The following is a 12,611-nucleotide window of genomic DNA, read 5'->3' on the forward strand; positions in this document are numbered from 1 at the left end:
CTTCTAAATTATTTATTTATTTGTTTTTAATTCCATCTTTATTATTTTGATAAATAAATCAAGTCAGTGACCTATACTCCTTCCTCCTATTTTTCCTACCACAGCAATCTGTGAGGTGCATTGGACTGAGAGAGAGTGACTGGCCAAAAGTCAGCCAGCCTGCTTTCATGCCTAAGGCGAGACAAGAATTTACAGTCTTCTGGTTTCTAATCTAGTGCTTTAGCAAAAGATCAAATTGGCTCTCAAAAGAAATCACTTTTCTTTGTCTTATAAAACAAGTCTTGTGATTTCAAAATTATTGTATTCCATATTAGACATGTACACACTTCATTAATATTTATTTTTTGAATAATTATTTTATAAATATTTTATTTGCATTTTTTACCATTCTTAATTTTAAAAAAAGGAGTCCCTGTGAATTTTAGCCTGCTAGTCACAGGGGGTAGTGCTCATCTCCACTTCAAAGCCACTGAGAGAGCACTGACTGAAGACATATCCATGGTCATGTGGCCAGCATGACATCATGGAGCCTTGTTACCTTCCCACCAAAGTGGTACCTATTTATCTACCTGCATTTGCACGTTTTCAAACTGCAGGAGCTAGGGTGAAGATGGGAGCTCGCTCCATCACGTGGTGCTCGGGTCTTGAACCTTGGCTGACGACTTTGTAGCCGACAAGCCCAGCATCTTCTATGGGGATTTTCACATGCTTTTAATGAATTTAAGTCTTCAGAAAGAGTGAATTGCAGCCTAGGGCAGTGATGGAATTGGCTGTTACTCTGATTGGAATTTATATATTATCTCTTTGAAATCTTGAAAAAAAATGTGAAATTCTAGATCATTGGAGGGGACCTCATGCTCTCCCAAACTTCAAGGAAAAGAAATTTCAGCTAACAGGCAATCAAACATTAAGTTCTGGGAAATTTCTTAAGCAAAAACAAATTTGTTGATCAATAAGCAATGAACTTAAAGAGTTTTTAAAATGATTTTAAAGAGTTTTTAAAACACGTGATCCACATATCTTTCAAAAACAATGCCAGAAGATGTATTAATCACTTTTATTTAATTTTGTTTAAATAAAATCCATTCATTTCCACTAAAGAAAATAAAAAAAGATTTTAATAATGACTCTTCACAATCCAGCTCCAAGATAGTTTAATTACATAAGAAGATCTACATTTTGCTTTTATGTCTTCCAAGATCTTGCTACCACCCGTTTGGCCACAAACAACAACAATTATAACAGACCCTGTCAAGTTATTTATTCTCTAAAATGTTAAGGTGATAAGATGTTTTTAAATTTGGTACTCATATTACTTTTAACTCATTCAACAAGTTTGTTCTTTTTTTTAATAAATTATTACAAATGTTCTAGAGTCTACCTTTAATGATTTTCTTGATGTATTTATATCTACAAAGAACATAGAGACAATAGTTTTTTCTGTATCTATGAAAGTGAAACATGAATTGAGACTTTTGAAATTTAATGTTGGAAAAAATCCTGAAACTACCATGGATGGTCAAGAAAAGTGGATCATAAAACAAGTGAATCCAGAGAACAAATGATCATGATCAAGTGGTACTTTATCAGAAGGCATACCTCTCTTGAGAGATATGGAAATGGTGAAAGAAAGATAAGAAAAGGATGGCTGATAGCAAAATGAATGGACTTGTTTGGTTCCTTTTTGCTACTATGAATATAGTAACTAATAATTTGCTGTCAGTTTGTAAGAAAGGTTTTGCATACACACACACACACACACACACATTCATTTCACCAAAGGCATTCTTTAGAATTATCAACATTTCACAAATGTCAGTAAACTAACAGCTTTAAATATTTTTTTTAATGTCAGTTTGGTAGTGGAATCTATTGCTCAGAGTGATTATGGATTCTCCTTTATTATAACTCTCAAATCCCTAATTGAAATTAATATTTATTTATTTATTTATTTATTTATTTATTTATTTATTTATTTATTTATTTATTTATTGGTTCGATTAATATGCCGCCCTTCTCCGGAGACTCAGGGCGGCTTACAACGTGTTAAGCAATAGCCTTCATACTTTTGTATATACCTGCTTAGTAGGGCTTTCCCGCCCCCAAAGCGGTGTTCTTTTTTATACAAAGTCAGCTTATTGCCCCCACAATCCGGGTCCTTATTTTACCTACCTCGAAAGGATGGAAGGCTGAGTCAATATGAATATGTTCAAATGGAAACTAGACATCCATCTATTTGGGATGCCTTAATTTGCATTCCTGTATTAAACAATAGATTGGATTCAAAGACCTAAATATGTTTCTGTTTTTGTGATTCTAGATAGCTATTTTTTTTATTTCTTTAACAGTAGTGTGTTGTGACCTAAAATCCAAAACATTGAAAGCATCTTGTACACATGTTAGATTTTGCTTTTGAAATCCTCAAAGAGGAGCTAATTAGCACCTGCTATAAATAAAAGTGGAAAAACTCACAGCAATGATTCTAAGCATCAAGTAGCTTTGCAAGATTAGGATTCAAGCCAACTACATAACAGACATCTAGCACTAGCAAGAGTACATAAACCTTTAGCACTGATTAATTTACACAGATACAGATTGTTCTATTTTTCCTCAGTCTAGATCATCCTAGTGTTTTGGGTTTCAGCTCCAAAAACTAACAGCATAATGAACAGGCACGCTGATTGAAGAGTTGTGGAGCTGAAGTTCAGTACATGAACAGCATCTGACTGGGGAAGGGTACTTTATCTAATTATGTTCATATAACCCATTTAATGAGGGCATACGAGTCGAAGAAGAAAGAACTTTCCCCCTTCTCATCTGAAATAATGTATCCTATTCACAATTTTTATGAATTTTAATGAAATGCTCATCTTATTTCACCCATGTAACTGCAGTTGAATTCAATTCATGTACATTTTGCATCTATAAAGAGTATGGCATAAAATATTTTAAATTTTCTAGCTTTCAAATCAAGCATTAAATTATGAAAACACTTATTCAAGGTTTTGTGCTTTGTCTACTAAGTAACAGAACAGCTTGATTTGACTTCTCAATGTAACTGTTAGATTGCTATCATTCTTTTTTTGGTTTTCACATTTCTCCAAATATTGTGATATATTTTGTCCAAAAATGAAACAAACATTTTGTTTTTAGCTTAAAACAGAAGTTACACTTTATAAATTCCACAAAAAATATTTCTTTAAAAAACGTTATTTATACAGAAATGGACCGGAAAGTATTTATGAATGAATGTGTAAAAATTATAAATATATTAGAAAATAATGTTTCATTCATTCCTAACAATTGGATACGCCTTGGCTGTTTATATATGGAATGCATAAGCAAAATATATCTGTAAGTGAAAATTTTGTTCTACTTAATGAATCAAACCTATCTAAACAGTTCTGTATCATTCATTATTATTATTATTAATATTTGCTATAGATTATATTGGTTGGTCAGTCATTATATTTACTTTTCTCTTCACTTACCTGGATTATATAACTGGTTGAGCAGTGAAGAGGAATATTTTTTCTGGGATTTTTTTCCCCCTTCATACCAAACTCATCTTTCTTTGAAGTAAAGAAAATCTATACCATTTAAAGAGCAATTCAGAGGACTATAAATCCCATATCTAGAAGTCTAGTTAGTAATTACAAACTGAATCAATATCAATTAATACGAATAGTCTTATTGGGGTGCTGTCTTCAACATTAGGATATCTTTTTATTATGACTATGTTTTCTGACTTACTTTACTAATCATAGACATGTTTTCTTCCTTGAGGAACATGGAAATTTAACAATTATTTGAAACTCTTTAGCACCAGGCAATTTATTTGGGGATTGAAATATGTTAGAGTTCAATTTTCTCAGACACTGACAAAGTGATCAGAATGAATTCAGTCCTTCATAATGGAACTCTGTGAATAAACTAAATGTGATTGAAATGAACTCCCATGTGCCACTCATAAATAAAGCAGCAGATTTCTTTTTCCTTTCATACTGACTACCATATACAATGAACATTCCATTTATAAGCCACTTGAATTCTTTAAACCAAAAGCGTGATTATTTTTCATTCTCTAAGATTTCTTTGTTCAGCTATGATAATACTATAAGGTAGGGCTAATCAGCATTATGGATTTGATTTAAAAAAAAATACCTCAAAGCATGCAAGGACCAGGAAAAGGTTTTTAAAAATTGCAAATATATTTTATTTTTGTACCATACACCGAGCATGTTTTTACACTTAGATTCAAAGAATCACAGTTATAGAATACATGAGTACATATACATAGCCTATTGATTTCTTGATTATATTTTTAACCCATATAATTTGGAATTGTCATGCCTTTTTATACACAGTCTTATTGAAGGGCACACAGACATAATTAAAACAAAAAGTAAAATAAATCAAAGGGGTTTTATTAAAACTTTAACAAAGAGCTTTTTCCAACGTAACAAGAACATAGTGATGCAGACTGTTCTGGAATCCCCTCAGATGGCACATGTAACACTGCTGTTGCACAAGCTGCACTTCTGGGTTTTTTTCAGGTCCAATTCAAGGTGTTGGTCATTGCCTTTAAAGTCCTTTATGGCATGGGTTGAGAATATCTTTAGGAGCCATCTCACTCCAATGGGACTGGTCCATCCTACTCTTTCCAGAAGAAGAGGCCTACTTTGGATCTGGTCTTCCAAAAAATTTCAGCTAGTGGCATCTGGGAGAAGAGCCCTTTTTTTGTGGGGCCCCCACCCTCTGAATTATTCTCCATCTGGAGGTGTGGTCCAGTGGTGGTTGCCCTTGGTTTTGACAGGTTCACAAGAACTGGTAGTAAAACCAGTGGGAGGCTCCATCAACTGACCCGGATGTCATCATAGGTGATCTGCGCATGCGCGGGTGTGATGTGAACCGGTAGTAAAGGTAAGTAGAACCCACCCCTGGTGTGGTCTGCCCCTACATTCCTGACCTTCCAGAAGTGCCTGAAAACCTGGCTCTGCTGGCTGGCCTGCAGTAGACTTACCCCTGATAGAGGCGTGCTGTATTCGGGGAATCTGAGGTGGTCAAGAGAAGATCTTCACCTCCATGTCAATCATCATTTTGATTTTTAGTTTCTTATTTAATTCTCTTAATTTTAATTTCTATTAACTTCTTTTATCTTTTTCTCATATTGTAAACTGCCCAGAGTCCCTGTAAAAAATGGGAGGGTGAGCAAACATAAACAATGAAACATAACCTTAGCTCAGATATAAGAATCTGAGAGGCACTTCAAGTCATGCAAAGAGACCCTACCTTAATAAGTTCACTATAAATGAAGTTACAGGGAAATTCCTTTTTTCATTTGTAAGATATTTGTCTTTACCTCACATTAGCATTAAGGATATCTTATTGAAATCTATGTAATTCTTGCTTCCTCAGACTTGCCTAGCTATGTGAGGCTTGACAGATGGACATTGTGTTGGCTGCTGACTGGGGGGTGGGTGGAATTATGAGAAATATGGGAGGTGAATTTTCCATCAGGTAAGTATCTTTTTTATGACTAGCCATATCCAGAGTACTACAGAACTTTATACTAACTTCTTACATCAATGTAAATGAGAGTATCAGTTTCAAGACCTCAGACCTACAATTTTTTGCTCTATTGATGATGGTGCATAATATAACGGACTCCATTTTAGAGATCTCTAGAATCTAGGTCTTATTACAATTATGTCTATCATTTCTAGAGTTTAAATTCTATTGCTGTACCCTAAGAAATATACACAAATGTTCTGAAATTAAATGAACTGCAAATATTTTGACAGACTAATTGTATCATTTCTGTTTACTGGAATCAAATTTAAATTTTATGCCATGAATCTAATGTTTTTTTTTTAATTAACATGTTGCCTTTTTATTCTACACTGGTTACATTTATTTTCTGATGAAATAATGATGCCACTTTCCTGACAAGTCCCTTATGTAGTCATACTCTGAAGCCCAACTTTTTATCTGAGTATTTCCTTTCTAATCATAATATAAATAGCAGACACAAAGAGTATAGAAGAATGGGTTTGTGGGAAAATAGATGACATTTCTTTGAAACTTGATGCATAAATCTATACTGAACCCTGTTAACAGATAAACATTGCAAACAACCTCCAGGGCTTCTGCAGCACTTAAGCTAGTTGAACAAATATGGTTACCAGGATTCAAATGCCAAAGCAAATAGGTGACAAGACAGTGCTGATCAATGACAGCTGCACAAACCAAATCAAAGATTAAAAATCATTATTACAAGCACAGACATAATGTTTGCTTGGCAGACACCCAGTGGCTCAGTGCTTAAAACACAAAGGCGTGAGTGGAGTACCATGGCAAGGATAATGCAATGCAAAATATCTTTCTATTCCGTTTTTTTAAAAAACTATGGAAAGATATAAGGAACATTTGTTTTTCAGTGGCATAAATTGTGACTGAGAGATCTTGTTTGTCACATACTATTGTTTATCCCCCAAACCTTCCATCAAAAAAAAAAAAAATACAAAGTAAAGCAAATAACATGTATTAGATGGAGAAAGGAAAAATAAGAAGACATCCTTGTTATCGTGATAGAGTTTTTACTGCACCAGTTGTTAGTCATGCACAAATGTCAATGAACATTTTCCTCCAGAAGCATATTTTAACATCTTTTAGCTGGCTTTCCCTTTGGCTTCCACATCCGCTTCTCCAATGAATATATGCTTTGGATTTATATTTTAAAATCAACCTCTGACTGCTTTCTGATCACTCAAAGGCTAGATGTGAGACAACTTGGTTGATGTATGGCTCTCCTGCCCTGTCTCCCTGAAATGGAGAAATTTTGGAAGATCTTTCAGAAAATTCTACATCTCTACATACATTCTGTACATTCTGTAATATTCAAAATTCCTCAACCAATTCAGACTATCCAGAAAACAAATCCAACCTTGGTACCATCTTTTTAAAAACAACAACAACTTGTTGTCATTAAATGTAATGAAAAATAATTTCTTTTTGAAAGCTTTAGAATGAAAAAAGTATTGCAGTGAACTTCTAATGAATGGGATAGGATATTTTCAATGTATTTGGTTAAAAGATGTCCAGGGCATATGTCCGAACAAGGTATATGTGTGAACACATAGTGACCATTATAAATGACTAGAGAAAACCTTCTAATAAAATGGATATCCATGCAACTGTATCAAAAAGTCCCATAACTCTCAACCCAGCGGAGCATAACCAACACAAGTTTTGAAAAGTATAACACTGTAATGCAACAAAAACATTCCAGAAATCACCAACAGCCTTTTATCACAACTTGGCATCACTATACAAACCAAGTACAACATCTAAGGTAAACCAAAGGACCCAATAGCCCCAGAAGAAAAAAAAAGGAGTCATCTATAACATCAGTCTAAGGACTGTAACAGCCTCTATATGGCCCAGACATGCAGAAAATTAAAAGTGTGCATCCATGAACACCAACTAACAGTCAGAAGGTATCGTGACAAGTCCTTAATTGCATAGCACATGGACAGAGTTAACCATAATTTTAACTGGGAAACTGTGAGTATCCTAAACGAAGCTAGAACCAAAAATACTACAGACGGGGCGTTGGTCTTACCTGATATGCACCTTCTCCTTGGGTGGAGACAGCATCCAGGAATGGGTTGTTCTCGTCTGTTCGGTTGAAGGACTGAGTCTGTCAAAGCTGTTAAGCTCTGCCCTTGTTGCTAGGGCTTCCCCGCTTTTGATGAATATGAAGTGTCGGTATCTCAAAGTCTTGTTAAGTGAAGACCAGACAATGGAAAGGGTGGGGCTGGATGCTGTGTCTACCAAATGAGAAGGTGCATATCAGATAAGAGCAATGCCCTTTCTCCCTCTAGGTTGAGACAGCATCCAGGAATGGGACATACCGAAGCTGGCTGTCCCCTGCATTACAGATGGGCCCTCATCTAGTCAGAAGTCTCTCCATCCATATGTACCTGTTGAAGGACCCGGCGGCCAAATGCCGCCTCCACTGAGGCGTACATATTTAACTTATAATGTTTGATAAACAGAGAGGGTGATGTCAGGTTGCCGCCCTGCAGGTTTAGGATACTGTGAGTATCCTAGACCAAGCTAGAACCAAAAATACTACAGAAGGGGCATTGGTCTTCCCTGATACACAAGCTAGAACCAAAAATACTACAGAATTCCTGGAAGCATGGCATTCAGAAAAATCAACCATCAAAGGCACATAGAGATAAATAACATTTGCACACTAGTCAAAAGAGACTATAAAATAGCTAAGAAGGAAACAAAAAGGTTTAATATCAGATGAACAATCAAGCAATAAATAATCCCTTAATTAAGGAACTACCAATTCAGACAAACAAGTCTGAATTGACAGCCTAATCAGGGATCTACCAAAGAGAAAACAAGAGAAAACTGCCACTAATACTGAGAGGGCAAGGAACTGTATATAAACAGAGAGAAAACTGCACTCCCTTCAAACACTGAAGATATTACCTAGTCAGATATTACCTATGACATTTCAAGGGAAACATTGTGTGGTTCCTCCTTAAAACCATTACTGTCCTGCAGAGGATGGTAATCTAACTTCACCTGTTTGATTTTTTTAATCTGCTGGCCTCTCTATGATTATAAGCCTTCAGAGGGTCATCATAAGGGCAAGGGAGAGAACTCAGCATGCAGTAGATAAAATACCTATTAGGAACTTCTAAGTAACTGAGAACTTTTCCACTCAGCAGCATTCAGTTGCTTGCTTTCTATATGTATATTGGCTGGAAATGAAGGTGCTTAAGAAATCGCTTTCTTCATTTTAGCTTCTTGTTTCACTTTAGCTACAATGACTGACCACAGTTAACATAGCCCTTGATTGACAGGTTCGTTACTTCTTTTTTCTTCCCACTTATACCATTGCTTTCCCTTCTATGAGCTTATTTGTCAGGACAGAAATGAGGGAGGGGCAGTTTTACAGTTCTTCCTGTCATTTGGAGGTAGGAAAATGTGCAAAATTCTTGTCAATTTCACCCAGCTAAATGAAAGAAAAGAAGGGGAAAAAGCATTTCACTGCTGTACCTGGAAAGAGGGCCATTTATGAAATTGCCTTCCCCTTGTATCTCTCTGTCAATTTCATCCATTTTTGTTCAAATAACAATTCTGCCATGTCCATTTGCAGGTCTCTTGTTTTTTTTTTTCCTGGAAAGTTCTTTTTAATATTTACTTTAATAAAATAAAGTCAATTGCTAAATTTTGTGCACAGCTATCCCTATGGGTGGACTCACCTTCATATGTACCATTAATATGAATTATCTAATTCAATCCAATCTGCCAAGACAAACAATAAAAATACCCCCCCCCTCTCTCTCTCATACACACACACATGTTATATGCAGAGGTGGGTTTCAGCAGGTTCTGACCAGTTCTGGAGAACCGGTAGTGGAAATTTTAAGTAGTTCAGAGAACTGGTAAATACCACCTCTGACTGGCCCTGCCCCCATCTATTTTCTGCCTCCTCAGTCCCAGCTGATTGGGAAGAAATGGGGATTTTGCAGTAACCTTCCCCTGGAGTGGGATGCAAATGGAGATTTTACAGCATCCTTCCCCTGCCACGCCCACCAAGCCATGCCACGCCCACCAAGCCACACCCACAGAACCGGTAGTAAAAAAATTTGAAACCCAACACTGGTTATATGTTACTTATACAACAACTTCTGTTATCATTAAAAATAAGATCAAACCTGCAAACAAAATAACTATACCAAAAGAGGGAAAACATGCATTAATTTACATTAGAAAGCCTTGAGGAAATATAAATACCATTAATGCCCAATGGACAATAATGTTGGTTACACGGAGGCTTCTCTAGAGACAAAATTTTGCAAACATATTTTTTCTTAATCATGTTGTTCATATTTTTTTCCCTAAGGGTCACTTTTTTTTCTTTTTGCATGCATTGCATGCATTTTCTTTTCAGATGAAAATTCAACAACAAAGATCAGAAAAGTATGGCAACTGAACAAAATGTATCTCCAATCTATTCTTGGTTTAAGGCACAAGTACTAAATGAGAGGGCTTGCCTCTTTGAGGATATTAATAAATAGTAAAGAGGACTTACACATCTTAGAACCCTTAGAGGACGTAATGCTGTCTCTAAATCCTCTGAAAACACACTATCAATCCACATGAAAGACTTCTGAGAGTTCCCTTGTGTGCACTCAAAGCTCCAGCAGTATTAAATCAGTTTCTCCTCTCAAAGTGTCATTAAAGTTAGAAGGCTTTGCTGGCATTTGAACTTTTCTGAAAATGAAAACCTGCAGGGCCTTTCTTATGGTCTGAGCTAAAGCCAGAGATAAAAAAAAATCAGGGGCTAATATTAATCAAACCTTATACAAGGTTTCAATCCCTGGAAAGTAAGGCCAAAAGTACACGTCAGTTGATAAGAACACATGAGATTTCAAATAGGGCACTGAACACATCCCAATTTAATGCACAACAAAGATGTCTGCAGGGCATATTAATTCAGAGACCTAATCTGTGATCCAGATAGAATGTTCCAGCTTAGTTATCTGCAGCCGAAGAAAGTAAAAAAAGTGCAATCAGTTACATTGCTCAGCAATGTCTATGGAGCCTGGTAGCAATAATCATTGCCTAAAAAAATAAAGAACTTCTCTCCCAAAACACCAGTGGTGTTATTCAGCAGGTTCTGACAGGTTCTGAAGAACCGGTAGTGGAAATTTTGAGTAGTTTGGAGAACTGGCAAATACCACCTCTGGCTGGCCCCAGAGTGGGGTGGGAATGGAGATTTTGCAATATCCTTCCCCCAGGAGTGGGGAGGAAATGGGGATTTTGCAGTATCCTTCCCCTGCCATGCCCACCAAGCCACGCCCACCAAGCCACACCACACCATGCCCACCAAGTCACGCCCACAGAACCAGTAGTAAAAAAAATTGAAATTCACCACTGCAAAACACCCTACCCAAATCTAAGAAAATATGGCAGATTTGATTCTGTCCAGAAAAAAAATATATGCTTCATCATAGCCTGAGAGCTGCCTGTCCTAGACTGTGGCAATAATGACATGGCTTATGCGTTGTGATTTTAGAACAGTTCAGAAATAAAAATGCCATTAAAATAAATTCTGTTCAGGAATTTAGGAGATGGTGTAATAGATTTTAGCTAGGAAATTCAAGAAGGGCAATTAAGTCAGAAAAAACAGAAAACTCTCTAGCCTGCCTTCTCCCAAGCACCTTCATTTTGCACTCTAGCTATGATAGCTTTAGATAACAGTAATCTTCAGGTCGTCACCTGGGAGAAGCAGTTATACAAATAGAAACGGTTCTGTGCTTAATAACCAATATTCCCTTAGGAACAATACATAGGGTTCTCTAGTATGTTCATCCTCACTCTCTCTGAATGTGAGCAGACTGTCACCAGATTTTTTGAGCACTAAATTGGGCAGGTTGTTCTGAAGCCAGGCAGGTGAAGAATAATGCTTTATTCCTTCATTCAAGGGGCTGAAGCAATGTGTGTAGTGGGAGGAGAGAGAAAGAGAAAGTCTAGAACAGATCTGTCTCAAAAGCAAGAATCATCACCTCTACTCTCAGCTCTAGGCTAAGGTGACCAGACGTCCCGCTTTTGGCGGGACAGTCCCGCTTTTTAGCAATTTGTCCCGCGTCCTGCGGCGTTTCAAAAAAGTCCCGATTTTTCATTCTGCCTCCTCAGTCCCGCTGCCTCTTGAGCCCCAGCTGATGGCTAGAAGAAAAAAAAAACTGTTTAAACTCTTGCCCGGGGCTTCAAAGGGCCGCCCTACAGGCAATCAGTGTAAAGAGTTCCTGAAGCAGTTTTTTTTCCCCCTAGCTAAGCTGCAGAAACGAAACCGAAACCAGGATCTTTGGTGGAACGTGACAAAATGAGGCAGAGAGAGATTTATTTTTATTTTTATTTTTCCTCCCCAAAAAAGGTAGGTGAAAAACTGCAAACAATGGGAAATTTAGGAGGAGAGTTCAAGATTTTAAAACACAAAAGAAAAAAAAGCTGTATTTAACTAGGGAATTGTAATAATTGAATTGAGATACTATTAATTGTATATTGTGTTGAAAGCAGAAATGTTTAAGTTGTGGTTCAGAGGAATATATGGGGGAAATTATTTGGTTTATTATTATTGGTAAATATAATTAATTGATTTGTAAGAAATTGGATTGCATGGAAATAATTGGAATATTCATGTTCATATTGATTAATATACAAAAAAGATAGTTTTATAACTAATTGATTTATATTAAAATGTTGAATTTGTATTAAACAACTGTATTACATAATTACATAATTAAACAATGTGAGGATGGATATAAAAATAGATGACAATGGGAAGGGGTATAATATAGAATAGAAGGGAAAAATTGAATTTGATTAAGATTAGAGATGAGGATGAAGGGTAATATTGGTTTTTTACAAAAATAGATGAGGAATAAATATGGCAAAAAGGAAATATAGAAATTGTAAATTTAATTGAAATGACTAAACACTGTTTAAATTTGTGAACTGGCCAAATACTCTGTTCAAAGAAAATACATTGTATGTTTGTATGTGTGTTTCTAATTATT

The 12,611-nt window shown here is 36.0% G+C and overlaps 1 protein-coding gene and 1 long non-coding RNA gene across 2 annotated transcripts in view; one reads left to right on the forward strand and one right to left on the reverse strand.

Moving 5' to 3' along the window:
* The window catches only part of MGAT4C (MGAT4 family member C), a 360,127-nt gene that overhangs the window by 58,246 nt on the left and 289,270 nt on the right, over positions 1-12,611 (forward strand). The gene's annotated exons all lie outside the window — the stretch shown is intronic.
* Positions 6,583-12,611, reverse strand: part of LOC132712598 (uncharacterized) — a 38,206-nt gene continuing 32,177 nt past the window's right edge. Inside the window, exon 3 of the long non-coding RNA XR_009623242.2 lies at positions 6,583-6,825. This is a non-coding gene — a long non-coding RNA (uncharacterized LOC132712598). The remainder of the gene's footprint in view (positions 6,826-12,611) is intronic.

Source organism: Pantherophis guttatus, chromosome 7 (assembly GCF_059756535.1).
Source record: "Pantherophis guttatus breed Tessera chromosome 7, ASM5975653v1, whole genome shotgun sequence".
In the NCBI taxonomy this organism is placed as follows: Eukaryota; Metazoa; Chordata; class Lepidosauria; order Squamata; family Colubridae; genus Pantherophis; species Pantherophis guttatus.